Source organism: Hemiscyllium ocellatum, unplaced genomic scaffold (assembly GCF_020745735.1).
Source record: "Hemiscyllium ocellatum isolate sHemOce1 unplaced genomic scaffold, sHemOce1.pat.X.cur. scaffold_649_pat_ctg1, whole genome shotgun sequence".
In the NCBI taxonomy this organism is placed as follows: domain Eukaryota; kingdom Metazoa; phylum Chordata; class Chondrichthyes; order Orectolobiformes; family Hemiscylliidae; genus Hemiscyllium; species Hemiscyllium ocellatum.
Window position 1 is genome coordinate 237692 of NW_026869152.1, and position 16584 is coordinate 254275.

A 16584-nucleotide genomic window follows, 5' to 3' on the forward strand; every position below is an offset into this window, starting at 1 on the left:
CAGAGGAGATTAACTAGGTTGATTCCAGAGTTGAGGGGGTTGGCTTAACAGAGACGGAGTAGATTGGGATTATATTCATTGGAATTCAGAAGAATGGAAACATATAAAATAATGAATGAAATGGATAAAATAGAAGTAGAGAAGTTGCTTCCACTGGCAGGTGAATCTAGGACAAGATGGCATCACCTCAAGATTAGAGGCAGCAAATTTAGGACTGAATTGAGAAGGAACTTCTTAACCTCAATGGAATTCATTGCCCAGGGAAGTAGTTGATGTTTGTTCAGTAAACGTTTTTAAAGCTAAGGTAGCTTTTTAAATAAAATAAATAATTAATTAAGGAATACAGTGAGAACTTGGGTAAATGGTTCTGTGTCCACGAAGTGATCAGCCATGATCTTATTGAATGGCAGAGCAAGCTCAAAGGGCAGGATGGCCTTCTCCTGTTCCTAGTTCTTATGTTATACATTCCTCCCTCACTCGTGACTTGGAGGTGCTGGTGTTGGATTGGGATGGACAAAATTAAAATTCACAGAACACCAGGTTATAGTCCAACAGGTTTATTTGGAAGCACTAGCGCTGCTGCTGCTGCATCAGGTGGTTGTGTGTTTTTAACTTTGTCCCTCATGTAACTTATGAACAGCAACAAAAGCCACGAAGCAGTGCGCATGCTCCAGCCAACAATGGCCACAGGATGATTGATGTCAGCGGTGGACCAATGGAAGGACAGGGACGGGGCTGGAGGACCTGGCTGGGCAGTTGTCCCTCCGACCAATCAGAGTGAATGAGAGGCGGGACTTGATTATACCACGTGATCATCGCGGACAGCGCAGCTGTGCGGGCGGAGAGCTGTCGGTAAGGAAAGAAATAAACAGCAGCAAGCGGGAGGGAAATGGTGTTGGTCCGGGCTGAGAGGTTTTACAAACATTTGGTGCACATCGGAAAATACAAATTTGAAATTTACAGTCTCGTTTTTGCAGTAAACGGAAAATGCCTCATCTCGCGATTGACTCGTGTAAGTGCCGCCATCTTTATTCGGGGCAATGATTCACTGGACACGTGCAGCCGCCATCTTTGTAGGGGGCAAAGTTCAGAGGGGAGTATGTGCAGCTCTCCCTGATAGAGAGTCATAGGGCAGGATTTACACAGAGCACATTCACACCCAGGGAAATGGATTTTTGTTTTTCTCAGGATTTGTTTCGTCATTGATGTAAATGATTTGGATGTGAATAGAGGCGGTACAGTTAGTAAGTTTGCAGGTGACACCAAAATTGTTGGTGTTGTGGTCAGTGATAAAGGTTGTCTCAGAATACAATGGGATATTGATCAGATGGGCCAATGGGCTGGGGAGTGGCAGATAGGGTTTAATTTAGATAAATGTGAGGTGCAGCATTTTAGAAAAGCAAATCCGAGCAGGACTCACACACTGAATTGTAAGGTCTTGGAGAGTCTTGCTGAACAAAGAGACCTTGGAATGCAGGTTCACAGTTCCTTGAAAGTAGAGTCACAGGTAGATAGGACAGTGAAGATGGCATTTGGTATGCATCCCTTTATTGGTCAGAGTGTTGAGTAAAGGAGTTGGACAGGACATTGGTTAGGACACTTTTGGAATATTGTGTGCAATTCTGGTCTCCCTATTATCAGAAGGAGGCACTGAAACTTGAAAGGTTTGAGAATTGATTTCAAGGATGTTGCCAGGGTTGGAGGATTTGAGTTGCAGGGAGAGGCATAATAGGCTGGGGCCATTTTCCCTGGAGTGTGATGTTGAAGAGGTTTCTCTAATCTTGAGGGTCATGGATAGCGTAAATAGACAAGGTGTTTAGCCTGGGGTGGTAGAGCCCAGAACTAGAGGATATAGGTTTAGGGTGTGAGGGGGAAATTCAACAGTAGCCTAAAAATTGTAACATTTCAAAGGCATTTGAATAGGAAGGGTTCAGAGGGATGCCGGCCAAGTGCTGGCAAATGGGAATAGATTAGGTTAGAATATCTGGTTGGCATAGATGGGTTGGACTGAAGAGTCTGTTTCGGTGCTAGACATCTCTGACTGTGGGATCATAAAAGTGAACACTGCTCTGATTCACCTCTGAGCTCCTTGATGTCCACTTGTTCATTATCTAGCTTCCTCAGTCTGAGTGTATTTTTGCTTTGTTTAGTAATTTACTATTTTGTTCACAGACCTTTTCTGTAAATGAATTGTCCACTGCTGCCCGGCTCCTGGCCATATTACAGAGGAGGTAGTACTGGATGTCTTAAATCATAGCAAGGTGGATAAATTCCTGGGACCTGTTAAGGTGTATCCCAGACATTTGTGGAAAGCTAGGAAAGTGATGGCAGTGCCCCTCCCTGAGATATTTATATCATCATTGGTGACAGGTGAGGTGCTGGAAGACATGTGCTATTATTTAAAAAGGTGGTAAGGAAAGGCCAGGGAACAAGAGAACAGTGAGCCTGAGGTCAGTGGCAGGCAAGTTGTTGGAAGGGATTCTGAGGGACAGGATTTATATGTATTGGGAAAGACGAGGAATGATTAGGGGTAGTTAACATGGCTTTGTGTGTGGGAAATTATTTCTCTCTCTAACTTGATTGAGTTTTTTTGAAGACCTGACAAAGATGAAGGCAGACTGTGGACGTTGTCTATATGGACACTTAATGATGTTCCACAAAGCAGACTGGTTAGCAAGGTTAGATAACATAAAATGTTGGGAGAACTAGCCATTTGGATACAAAACTGACTTGAAGGTAGGAGACAGAGGGTGGTGAAAGAGGGTTGCTTTGTGGGCTGGAGGCCTGTGACCAGCAGTGTGCTGCAGGAATGGACATTGGGTCCTTAAATAATTGACTTGGATGTGAATATGAGATATAGTCAATGGGTTTACAGAAGACACCAAAATTGGAGGTGTAGTGGACAGTGAAGAAGGTTAGTTCTGAGTGCAACAGGATCTTGACCAGATGGGCCATTGGGGCGAGGAATGGCAGACTGTGAGTTCAATTTAGACAAAAGTAAGCTGTTGGATTTTGGAAAGGCAAATCAGGGCAGGACTTAGACATTTGATGGTAAAGTCCTTGGGAATGTTGCTGAACAGAGAGACCATGGAGTGCAGGTTCATTGTTCCTTGAAAGTAGAGTCACAGATAGGCAGACTAGTGAAGGTAGTGTTTGGTATGCTTATGTTTATTGGTCAATGCATTGAGTACAGAAGCTGGGACGTCAAGTTGAGGCTGGACAGGACATTGATTAATCCATTGCAGGAATTCTGTTTTAAGTTCGAAATTCCCTGTTCTGGAAAGAATGTTGTGAATCTTGAAAGTGTTCAGACAAGATTTACAAGGACTTTGCTAGGGTTGGAGGATTTGGGCTACAGGGAGAGGCTGAATAGGCCAGGGTTAATTTCCCTGGAGATTCACAGACTGAGAGGTGACTTCATGGAGATTTATAAAGTCATGAGGGGCATGGATAAGGTGAACAGCCAGGGTCTTTCTCCCCACCCTCCTCCCCCCCCCCCCCCCCCCCCCCCCCCCCCCCCACCCCCCCCCCTCCCCCCCCCCCCCGCCTCCCCCCCCCACCCCCCCTCCCCTCCCCCCCCCACCCCCCTTGGAGCTGAGAAGGTTAAGCAGTGATTTTGACCCAGTACAAATTTGTTTCTAGGATATTTTCATTTCCAGAGAGAGGGGAATTGTTAACAATGTCACAATTTTAGTAACTATTTTCAGGTAATTCGCAAATAATATGTGGATATGTGAACATTATTTTATTCAGTATGTTCTGAGCATCTGGAACAGTCTGAATGGCAGCTGGACACAGACTCAGCAGTTATTCAAACAGATTTGGAATTTTACATTTTAAGGGAAGATTTGGGGGGCCATGGGCAAATGGGAAGGGAATTGGGACAGATTTGCAGCATCTCCAGAGGGAGAGAGTACAGCCCCAATGGGCTGAATAGCCCCCAGCCCCTGTGCTCTGTGATACTGCCCCATTGACTGTGAATGTTGAAGCTCATCCCAAGGCAGAGAGAGAGAGGGAGGATCCCACCACTCGCCTCACAAATAGGCCCCGGATGATTGATGTCAGCGCAGGCCAATAGGACGAGAGGGCAGTACTGGAGGACCAGGTTGTCCAACCAATCGGAGTGAATGAGGGCAGCCTCAAGGCTGGAACTAAAGAAAGGCACATATCACAGAGATTTGAGAAACTGGAGGACACGAGATAGGGAGCGTTCTGTGGCTGGTGAGGAATTATATAAATAAGGAAGAGTTGTGAGGCTGGATGAGGTGACAGTAATCGGGAGAGTTGTGAGGATGGAGGAATTTAGAGTTAGTGAGGATTAGAGTCATAATGTTATACAGCAAGGAAACAGGCCCTGTGGTCAAACCAGTCCATGCCGACCATAATTCCAAACTGAACTAATTGTACCTGCCTCCGCTTGGTCCACATCCATCCAAATATTTCCTATTTCTGTACTTATCTGAATGTCTTTTAAATATTGTAATTGTATTCACAGCCACCACTTCCTCTGGAAGTTCATTCCACATTTTTTTTGAAACCCTAATGTCTTTTCTCAAACCTTTCTCATCTCTTCTCAAAATGAACGCACCTGAGTTTTGAATCCCCCTCTCCCCCGGCCATTCACATTATCTACACTCTTTCTGATTTTATGAACCTCTGATAAGGTCACCCCTCAACCTTCTGCACTCCATTGAGCCTATCCAGCCTCTCCTTATAATACAATCCCTCCATTTGTGGCAACATGCTGTTAAATCTCTTCTGAACCTGCTCCAATTTAATAATATCCTTCCTATAACAGCACAACCAGAACTGGACAGAGTATTCCAGAAGATGCCTCCCCAACGTCCTGTACATCCTCAACATAACGTCCCAACTCCTGTACCAAGGTTTAAACAGTGAAGGCAAGCATGCTAAATACCTTCTTAACCATCTACATGTGACACAGACTTCAAAGTTATGAAGCCCTTGGTCTCTTTGTTCCCATATCACTACTCAGGGCCCTATTTTTATTGAGTTTAAGTCCTGCCCTCGTTTGTTTTGTCAGGATGTTATATTTTGCATTTTTTCCAATCCAAACAATATTTGAGTATAAAGGCAGTAGGAGTATAATTAAGAGGGAGATCAGGAGGCAAAAAAGGGACGTGAGATAGCTTTGGTGAATGGGGTTAAGGATAATGCAAAGGGCTTTTGTAAATACATGAAGAACAAAAGGCTAACTAGGGAGAAAATAGAGACCCGCAAAGATCAGCAAGACAGCCATTGTGTGGAGCTGCAGGCGATGGGCGAGATAGGAAACCAGTGTTTATTGTGAATAAGTACATGGGAGATATAGAATGTGGGGAAATAAATGGTGACATTCTGAAAAATGTCCATATTACAGAGGAGGGGGTGCTGGATGAGTGGCTAAGGAGCTGGTGCAGGGGAAAAGGATTCACATTTTTGGATCATTGTGATCTCCTCTGGAGTAGAGTTGACCTGCATAAGAAGGATGGATTGTACCTGAATTGGAAGGTGTCTAATATCCAGGCAGGGAGATTTGTTAGTGATACTCGGGAGGCATTAAACCAGTGAGGGAGTGGGTGTAAACACAAGAAGATAGTGAGAAAAGAGGTTTTTCTGAGGCTGGTGCAGGTAAGGGCAAGGCACAGAATGAAGTCGGACTGAGCAGTTGCCCTGCATTTACTTCAATGCAAGAGGCCTGACAGGGAAGGCAGATGAGCTCGGTATGGTTTTGAACATGGGACTGGGATATTATCGCAATTACAGAGGCATCACTCAGGGATGGATAGGATTGGCAGCTTAATGTTCCACAGTATAGATGCTATAGGAAGAATAGAAAGCGGGACGAGAGGAGGGGGAGTGGCATTTTTGATTCGGGATAGCATTATGTTTTTGCTTACAGAGGATATTCCTGGGAGCACGCTCAGTGAAGTTCTTTAGGTGGAACTGGGAAATAAGAAAGGGATGATCACCTTATTGGGGTATTCTGCATGGGTTTCGTCTGGGTCCTCTGGTTTCCTCCCACAGTCCAAAGATGTGCAGGTTAGGTGGATTATCCAGGCTGAATTGCCCACAGTGTTCAGGGATGTGCAGGTTGGGTGGATTGTCCAGGCTGAATTGCCCATAATGTTCAGGGATGTGTAGGTTGCGTGGCCCTGGGAAATGCATTGTTACAGAGGGAGGTTAGGAGGCTCTCAGGGTCAGTATCAATGTGATGGGCTGAATGACCTACTTTCACACTGTTGGGATTCTCTGGTAATTCTACTAGTTTTAAAATAGTTACAGAAAATAATAGACCAGATCTACAAGATAAGGCTCTGAATTGGACAAAGGCCAATTTTGATGGCACAAGGCAAGAACTTTCATCTTGGCCCCTCCAGCCTGCTCTGCCATTCAGTAAGATCAGGGCTGATCTTTTCATGGCCTCAGCTCCACATTCCTGCTCTCCCACCATAACCCTTAATTCCTTTCCTGTTCACAAATCTACATTTTGCTTTAAAGGCATTCAAGTTGATAACGTCAAATGCTGCACTCAGCAGGGAATTCCACAGATTCACAACCCTTTAGCTGAAGCAGTTCCTCCTGAACTCAGTCCTAAATCTGCTCCCCCTTATTTTGAGGTAATGCTCTGTAGTCTGACCCGCCCCCAGTGGAAATAGCCTCCCTGCTCCTGTCTTATCTACTCCCTTCATAATTTTACATTTTTGTATCCAACCTCCCATTCTTCTAAATGACAATGAGTATAGAACATGTTTTCTCAATCTCTCCACATACACCAACCCTCTCAACTCCCAACTCAAACTAATGACCCTCCTCTGTACTCCCTCCAGTGCCAGTACATCCTTGCTAATGTAAGGAGATCAAACCTGTACACAGTACTCCAGGTGTGGCCTCCCCAGCCCCCTGTACAGCTGCAGCATAACCATCCCTCTGGCAATGAAGGACAATATTCCCTTCACTGCCTTAATTACCTGCTGTACCTGCAAACCAGCTTCCTGTGATTCATGCACAAGGACACCCAGCTCCCTCTGCACAGCAGCCTGCTGCATGTTTTCACCATTTCATCATCCAGTTTGCTGTTAGTTCGACCAAAATGGATGACCTCAACATTGAACTCCATCTGCCAGATCCTTACCCACTCACGTAACCTCTCTGTATCCCTGTGCAGACTGACAGTGGTCTCTGCAGACATTGCTTTACTCATCTTTGTATCAAATGTGAACTCTGATGCCGTACACTTGGTCCTCAACTCCAAAACATCTGTGTAAATTGCAAACAGTTGTAGTGCCAACACTAATTCAAACACCCATTTATCCCCATTCTGTATTATGTTGGTGAACCGATCCCGTATCAATGATAATTACCCATAATGCTGTGCATCTTTACCTTATACAGCAGCCTTTTCTGTGGCAACTTATCGAATACCTTCTGGAAATCCAGGTACACCACCTCCACCGAATCCGCCTTGTCCAACGCACTCGTTGTATCCTCAAATAATTCCAGTAAATGTGTTAGACATGACCTGCCTTTCATGAATCCATGCTATGTCGGCTAAATGAGACAATTTCAACCCAGATATCTCACCACTACTTCCTTGAGAGATTCAAGCATTTTCTCCACTACAGAAGTTAAGCTAACGGGCCCTTTTTGAAAAATAGTGGCACCACATTTGCAGCTTCCACTCTGTCAAAACCATCCCAGAATCCAACAAATTTTAGTGAATTATCACGAGTTTATTTGTTAATCTTTCTTCCCCCCCCCCCCCCCCCCCCCCCAGCCTCCATCTCCTTTAGTCCCTGGGATGCAATCCATCAGGGCCAGGAGACCCATCTACCTTGAGGCTGTTATCTTTCCCAACATTACCTCTTTACTGGGAATGATTGTTTCTCTGTCCTCATCTGCCATTGCCTCCATAGGCCTGCGACAATGAGAGTATATAGACAGTATGTTCCTGTTAAGGCCAAGGCTGGTAGATGTAGAGAATGCTGCCTGTCGAAAGAAATTGAGGCCCTGGTCAAGAAAATGAAGGAGGCATATGGGAGGTACAGAGAGCTGGGTTTGTGAGAATCCCGAGAGGAGTATAGGGGCAGGAGGAGTATACTCGAGGTAAACCAGGAGGGCAAAAAGGGGGCACAAGATAGCTTTAGGAAATGGGTTTAAGGCGAATCCAAAGTGATTGTACAAATACACTAAGGACTAACGAGAACAGGTACCCACAAACATCAAGGCTGTCTGTGGAACCGCAGGAGGTGAGAGAGGTTCTGTATGAGCGGAAAGGTTTAACAAACACAACGTGCACATCGGAAAACACACATTTGAACGTCCCAGTCTCGTGTTTTCAGTAAACGGGGAATTGCCTCAGTGTGGCTGCGGGCATTGTTGAGCGTCACCATCTTTATTTGGGGCAAGAATTCACTGGACATGTGTGGAGCCACCAGCTTTGTAGGGGGCAAGGTACAGCCAGGCGCATGTGCAGCCTTTCTCTGGTACAGAGTCGTTGGGCAGGATTTACACAGAGCACATTCTAACTCAGAGAAATGGATGTTTATTTCTAGATTTGTTTCATCATTCATTTAAATGATTTGGTATCGTAAATGAGTTGGCAGGTCATACAAAATTGGAGGTAATGTGGATAATGAAGAAGGTTACGTCAGATTACAATGAGATATTGATGAGACGGGGTATAATTTAGATAAATGTGAGGTGCTGCATTTTGGAAAAGTAAAACAAGGCAGGACTTATACACTGAGTGGCAAGGCCCTGGAGACGTTTACAGAAAAAAGAAACCTTGGTCTGCAGGATCATAGTCCTTGCAAGTCAAGTTGCAGGTAGATAGGATGATGAAGAAGGTGTTTAATATATATTCCTTTATTGGTTCGAGCATTGAGTATAGGATGTGGGAGGTCATGTCCTGTACAGCAACATTTGTTAAGCCACTTTTGGAATATTGTGTGCAATTCTGGCCTGCCTCCTATCAGAAGGGTGCTGTGAAACTTGAAATGTTCCAAAAAAGACTTCCAAGGATGTTGTTAGGGTTTGAGATTGAGCTACACGTTGAGGCATAAAAGGCTGGGGCTGTTTTCCCTGGAGTGCCATAAATTGAGCGGTGATGTTATGGAGATTTATACTATTATGAGGGGCATGAATGGAGTAAATGAACAAGGTGTTTTCCCTGGAGTGGTGGTGTCCAGAAGTAGAGGGCATTGCTTTAGGGTGAACGGATAAAATTTCAAAGGGACCTAAAGGACAACTCTTTCATGCAGTGGGTGGAATGAGCTGCCAGAGGAAGTGGTGGAGGCTAGTACAATTAAAACTTGTTAAAGGCATCTAAGTAGACACATGATATGATTAGGAAGCGTTTACAGGGATATGGGCCAAGTGCTGGCAAATGGGAATAGATTAGGTTCGGATACCTGTTGGCTTGGATGAGTTATACCGAAGGGTCTGTGTCAGTGCAATACATCTCTATGACTGTAGGATCATAACAGCTTATTCTGCTCTACTTCATCTCTGGGCTCCCTCATGACCACTTTGTCAATATCTAACTTCCTCGGTCTCGAACAATGGGAGTGTTTTACTATTACTTTTACAGACATTTTTGTAAATTAATTTTTCACTGCCGCCCAGCCCCTGACCATGTGCTGCTGCTTAATTTTTTTCTGGAAAATCTTTGACAGTCAAGAATTCTTATTTCCAAATAAGCAAGTGTATTTTCCTTCCATTTCTGCCTATAAATTCTGCATCATCTTCGTTCCCTGTAATCCGTTTTCCACTCCCTGAAACATCATGTGTATTTCTCCTTCCACAGATACCCGTGATTAATGCCAAAGCCCTGTTTCCTGGGGAGAGGGTGATGTTTGACTTTCTTGTACAGCTGCAGTTTGTGTGGTGAAGGTGCTCCCACAATGTGGTTGGGTAAGAGACATTACAGATTATTCATTACAGCAACAGTGATGATGTGAAGATAATGTCCAAATCAAGAACAGTTTGTAGTTTCATTATCCTGCTTATAATTTCACAAAAATATTATTGGGAACTTTAGACATCAGGCCAGAGAAGGATGATATTAGGTCAAGTGACAAAAAAGCATTGCCAAATAAGCAGGTTTTGAGGAATGTCTTAAAGGAGGAAAGCAGACCTGTGAGGTTTTGGCTGTGAATTTCAGACCTTGTTGCTTTGGTAACTATAAAAGCAGCCACACAGGTGAGGTAATGAATTAACAGATCATTGGGAGTCTCGAACAGAATGGGTTGTCGAGTTCTCAAAGGGTGTGTGATGCGGCGAGCTAGGGATGGTCACACCCAGGAATTATATCAAGGGTGAGAATTTTAAATTGAGGGATGTGGGCCGGATACTGGCAGGTGAGACGAGATTGGGTTGGGATATCTGGTCGGCATGGACGGGTTGGGATTGAAGGGTCTGTTTCCATGCTGTACATCTCCGAAGCTCTATGTTGTTGATTATGAATAGGAGCTTTTTGATGGAACAACATGTTTTGGTACAAGGGAGTACTTAGGCAGCAGAGATTTAGTTTTCTTGAGATTACAGGGAGGTTGAATGTGGGAAGCTGGCCAGGAGTGTGTTTGGATAATGAAGTCTGGAGATACACTCTCATCCACCTTGTGTTATGAGCTGATGCAAGGTTAGAACCAGCTAGAAATAGTGGTCTTGGAGTGGGACTGGGCTGTCCCCCTCACCTCACCTCTGGGATTCAGCTGGTTGTCAGGTTGTGAATCAGGGCAGTACCACAATCGGGAGCTGAGTGGCCCTGGTGGAGACTAAAATGAGTGTCGCTGAGCTGGCTGTTGCTGAGCAGCTGCTGCTTGGTAGCCCTGTTGATGACATTTTCCATCACTTTACTGCTGATCGAGTGTGGACTGACGGAGGGAAATTGCCTGGGTTGGATTGCCCTGTGTTTTTGTGTTGAACGTCCATGGGCAATGTTTCACATTGTCAGTAGATGCCAGCGCTGGAGCGGTACTTGGCTTGGTGGGTGGCAAGTTCTGGAGCACAAGCCATCAGTATTGTTGCCGACAGTGCCGATAGTCTTTGCACTACTTAACCATTTCTTGATGTTATTCAAACTGAATAGAACTGGCTTAAAACTCACATCTGTGATGTTGGAAACCACTGGAGAAGGCTGAGATGGATCATCCCACTTTGCACTTTTGGCTGCAGATTGCTGCAAATGCTGTTATCTTATCTGGTACATGGATGTGTGAGGCTCCTCCTCAGTAAGGGTGGGGATATCTGTGATGCTTCCTCCAGTGAGTTGTTTTATTGTCCATCACTGCTCACAACTGGGTGTGGCAGAACTGCAGAGCTCTGATCTGACCCATTTGTTGTGGGATCGTTTAGCTCTGTTGCTTGCTGCTGATGCTGTTTGAAATGCAGATGGTCCTGTTTGGTAGCTTCACCAGGTTGGCACTTCATTTTTAGGTATGCCTGGTGTTGCTCTTGGCATGCCCTCCTTTTACTGTCCATTGTCATGGGCGATAGCCAGACTTACAAACCCATGAGATTACAGATTGTGCTGTAGTACTGTTCTGCTGCTGTTGATGTATCTCCGAGATATCCAGTTTGAGATCCTACATCTCTTCAAAGTCTGTCTCATTTAGAACGGTGATCGTGTCACTCAACGCGATGGAGGTTTTTCTCAACTTTAAGCCAAAACTTGTGACTCCAAAAGGATGTGTGATGGTCGATCTTACCGATACTGTCATGGACAGATGTATCTGCTCCTGGTCAGTTCATAACAATGAGATCAAGTATGTTTTTCCCTCTTGTTGGTTCCCTCACTACCTGCTGCAGACTCAGTTGAGCAGCGATATCCTTTAGGACCTGACCAGCTCAGTCAGTAATTCTGTTGCAGAGCTAGTCTCGATTGTGGATATTGAAATCCTGTCCCCCAAGTCCGTTTGACACCATTTTACTTCCTCAGTGCTTCCTCCAAATGTTGTTCAACATGTAGGAGAAGTGATTCATCAGCCAAGGGAGGACGGAGCGTGGTAATCAGCAGGAGCCATGAGATTTCCTGGTGTCCGGAGTCAATGATGAGGACTCCGAGGGCAAATCCTCCCTGTCTGTGCCACTACCTCTATCTGGTCTGTCCTGCTGGTGGGACAGGATATATCCAGAGATTTCAGGAGAAAATGAAGACTGCAGATACTGGAGATCAGAGTCGAGAGTGTGGTGCTGGAAAAGCACAGCAGGTCAGGCTGATGAAGGGCTTAGGCTCGAAACGTCGATTCTCCTGCTCCTCGGATGCTGCCTGACCTGTTGTGCTTTTCCATCACCACACTCTCAATATCTAGGGATGGTGATGGTGGTGTCTGGTCATCCTCTGTAAGAGGGCTCCTGAAGAAGGGCTCATGCCTGAAACGTTGATTTTCCTGTTCCTCGGATGCTGCCTGACCTGCTGCGCTTTTCCAGGAACACATTTTCAGCATTGTCTGTAAGGGTTGATTTCATGAGTATGAGTATGTCAGTCAGTTCCTTGATTGGTCTGTGAGACAGCTCTACACATTTTGACACCAAACTCCAGATGTTAGTCTGGAGGACATCGCACCATCGAGTGGGCTGATTCTGTGGTTGTATTTTCTGGTGCCCTGTTAGATACCGAGTGGTCCATCCAGTTTCATTCCTTTGTTGAGACTTTGCAGTGATTAATACAGTGAGTAGCTGGCTGGGCCACTGTCAGGTTGGCAGGATTTTTTTCGCCATTGACAATGGTTCCATGGAGATCAGGAGATTCCTAATTCCACTTATTTTTTTTCTTGAATTCAGATTCCACCGTCTGCCAAGTTGGGATTCGAACTAGGACTTCAGTCGTTTATTTTAATATTTTGGATAAAAGTTAAATACATTAGGTTTGTTCACTCATTTTAAATATCACTTACCCAGGTTTTGTTTCTTTGTGAAACACTGTCCATCATCCTGTCTCCTCCATCCTTCCCTCCAACAACAAGAGCAAGGAGCACATGGAGTTTCTCTGTCACTAAGACTGAGATAATCCGATTTGTAGCTTCCCTCCCTCCCACTAGCCCGCCGAGCCAAACTGCCTCACGAAGTGTTCCCGGTTTTTGTCCAAATTTTCGCCAATCTCCTGTCAAGCCGTATCAGAGCTCATCTTGACCCTTTCCCCTAATCTCACTGAACCATAGAGTTTCCAACTCTCTTTTCTCCCCCTCCTCATCAGTCTCCCTCACCGATTCACAGATATTGTTCCTTGTTCTGTCTTTTCTGGTTATGTCCTTCTCTCTCGTTCTGTGAAAAACTTATATTTGACCTCACAGTTGTTGGAAAATCCTGCTCCATCTCCACTCTCCCTTTGCTTTCTGAATTCCTTGCATTTGCTGTCCCTCATGGATCAATCCTTGAGGTGACATTGTGCATTTGCACAATGTTAGGTTTCACATGTACACTGACAATGCCCAGCTCTCCCTCCCCATCATCCCTCGCCATTACTCCACTGTTACTCAGTTATCAAACTGCTTACCACCCTCCCACTACTCGATTAGGTGCAGTTTCCTCCAATGAAACATTGTCATGGTTAAACCCGTTGCCTTACAAATTCCTTTCCCTTACTGCTGAGCCTCTCCCTCTCACTGGGAACGATGCAGCAGAACTACACTCTTCACAATATTGCAGTCGTTTCTGACGTGAAACTGACCTTCTGATCAGACATCTACACAATCCCAAACACCAGGAATTCTAATTTCTTATACGTCGTTTGTATCCTCCTCACCCCAGCTCCATTGCTACTGAAACCCCTTACCCGTGTCTGTGTTGCATTAAACTTGATGAATCCGAAACAGAACCCTTGATTCTGTGACTGACTCAGAATCTGGTTTCAGACTCCCCTCTCAGTATTTACCCTCAGACACATCAGTATTTATTCTGTCAAACCCCTTAAGGATCTGGTGGTGGGGTCTGATTGTAGGTGGTGGAAATGGTAGGGGATGATGTGTTGTATCTGGGTGGAAATGGCAAAGGCTGATGTGTTGTATCTCGGTGGAAGGTAAGGACTTGGCGGGGGAAGAGGGGTGGTCTATCCTTGTTGCAGTTGAAGGTGTGGGTTTCAAAGGCAGAGGTGCGGGAAGTGGAGGAGATCTAGTGGATGGTATTGACCACATGGGAGGGGAAATTGCAGTCCTTGTAATATGGGGCCATTTGGTATGTTGTGGCCTCACTGGAACACTGCAGTAAGCATGAGACAGAGATGTTGGCCAGGGAACAGGCTCGTGTGTTAAAGTGGCAGGCAGCTGGAAGCTCGGGGTCTGTTTTTGCAGCAGAACGTAGATCATCAGCTGCCATTTCCGCCACCTCCACTGAGATGCTGCCAGACACTGGTTCCTGTCCCCTCCATTAACAGCTATGCACCCTCACAGCCAGATCGTAATCCACTCCTTTATCTTTCCAAATGTTCCAGTTTCTCTTTTGGTGTTCTGTCCCTGTCTATTATTTACTCTTTAACCCCTATCTCCTGCAGTATAAAGATCTGCAGGTTAGTTGAATTGGCCAAGCTAAATTTCCCATAATGCTCAGGGATGTGTAGGTGAGGTGCATTAGTCAGGAGAAATATACAGTAATAGGGTAGGGGAATGAGTCTGGGTGGGATACCATTCGGAGGGACGCTGTGGACTTTTGGGGCCGAGAGGCCTGTTTCCACGCTGTCAGGATTCTAATTTTCCCAGCTCCCATCGGTCCTGAGGAAGGGCCACTGGACAGATTTCTGTTCCCAGATGCTGCCAGACCTGCTGAGCTTTCCCAGCACCTCCTGCTTGTTGTTCCTGATTGACACCATCCATCCACCTTCCGGGTTTGATTCAGGCAGGGGGAGGATCCCACCACTGACCTCACAATGGGGTCCAGCTGATTGGTGGAAGCTTCGGACCAATAGGAAAAGGTGGTGGGACTGGTGGGACTGGTGGACCAAGTGGAACCAGCTGGCCATCCAAATAATGGGAGTGAATGAGGGGTGTGGCCAGTGGGATGACACGTCACCAATAACTCCGCCTGTGCAGTGTCACGTGACTGTCGTTGGTGAATGTGGGAGAGGCAAACAGGGAAGGGGAGAATGCCTTGGAGATGGAGATAATGAGTCACTTTAGACTGGGAAGTTTTAATTACACTCTGTGCGGGTCGTTAATCTGAATTAGAAACTCTTTCTCGCGTTTGCAGCAGATGGGAAAATGGCTGCGGCCCTCAGGCAGTGAAAGGTCCTGGGATATGGCCGCCATCTTTATTGGGGGCAAGGTACAGTGAGGGGCATTGACATGTCCTCTTCCTAGGATGTGGCGGGTGTGTACGATTTGAAGAGAGGCATTTACACACCAAGCACATACCAATAGAAAAATATGTCTTGTATTCTTCCTGCACTGACTGTGAGTTTTGTTTTGTGAATTCATTTCATAGGATATTAAATCAGAATAATTGAGGCTGGGATCTCAAAAGTAAGCTTTTACAGTCAATGGAGTCATCAGGATCTGAATATCATTGGCATTTAACTGTGGAAGGAGAAAGGTTTTTCTGTTCTTATTGTGGGAAAATATCTCCAATATCTTTGTTAACCAGAAAGATGTACAAATTTGTGTTTGGATCACCCTTTGGGTGTGTGCTCTGTTCTGGGCCCTGCAACTGAGGAAGGAGATATTGGCCTGAGATGGAGCACAGATTTATCCAAATTACACCTTGTCTCTTTGTAGGTACTCTCAGATTTAGACCCAATCACCCACTTCATGATGTTAACCTGTAAACTTCATATTTTCAATGACCTACAAACTTCCCATTAAAAGTCCTTTTGGACTCAAATTCCAGTACCTTTTCAGGTGGAATGTTCCAGCTTCTGACAACTGTCTGTTCATCCAGAAACTGCTGAGGTGCATGTTGACTCTGGGGTTACAAAGGGCTGAATTGAAAGATGAGATGCTGTCCCTGAGCTCCCATTGAGATGCATTGGAACAGTACAGGAGGCTGAGGGCAGTGTAGGTGTGAGCAGACAATGAAAATGACAGGGCTGCACTGTGAGGGCTCCTTGGCTCAATGAGAGTGTTTTGGAGTTGGGTGTAAACAGGGCGAGGGGAGACAGGGAGAAGGTGAAGCTGAAACTCAGTTTTAGTTCAGGGAACAGACAGTTTTTCAATGATTCCTGCGGAGTATTTGTTAACAGTGTTTAATGTATTTTTCCTGAGGGCAGTTGAGAGCTAACCACATTGCTGTGGGTCTGGAGTAACATGTCGGCCAGACCAGGTGAGGATGACCGTTTCCTTCCCTACAGGACATGAGTGAACCAGATGGGTTTTCTGACAATCGACAATGGTTTCATGGTCATCATTTGCCTTTTCACTCCAGATTGTATTGGATTCTGATGTCCGCACAGCCATGTTGGGATTCTAACCCTAATCCTCGGAACATTGCACATGTCACTCATCTGGCAGGAATACCATTAAGCCATTGCCTCCCCTTTTTAGCAATGTTTAAAGAAAGTTCCATCATTCTACGTGAACAATGTGCAACGTCCATGTGTCGGCCTCTCCAAGAGGTTAATCAACAGAAATTTGTTTGGGAGTGAAATATTTCACT

At 45.4% G+C, this 16584-nt stretch overlaps 1 long non-coding RNA gene across 2 annotated transcripts in view; it reads left to right on the top strand.

The window, feature by feature from the left end:
- The first annotated feature begins 823 nt into the window (after positions 1-823).
- LOC132814060 (uncharacterized) overlaps positions 824-16584 on the top strand; it is a 32298-nt gene continuing 16537 nt past the window's right edge. The window contains exons 1-2 of one of the 2 annotated variants that reach the window (XR_009644278.1): positions 982-1012; positions 9809-9915. This is a non-coding gene — a long non-coding RNA (uncharacterized LOC132814060). Of the gene's footprint in view, positions 853-981; positions 1013-9808; positions 9916-16584 lie in introns of those variants that run through there. The other variant, XR_009644279.1, reaches the window with a different exon arrangement.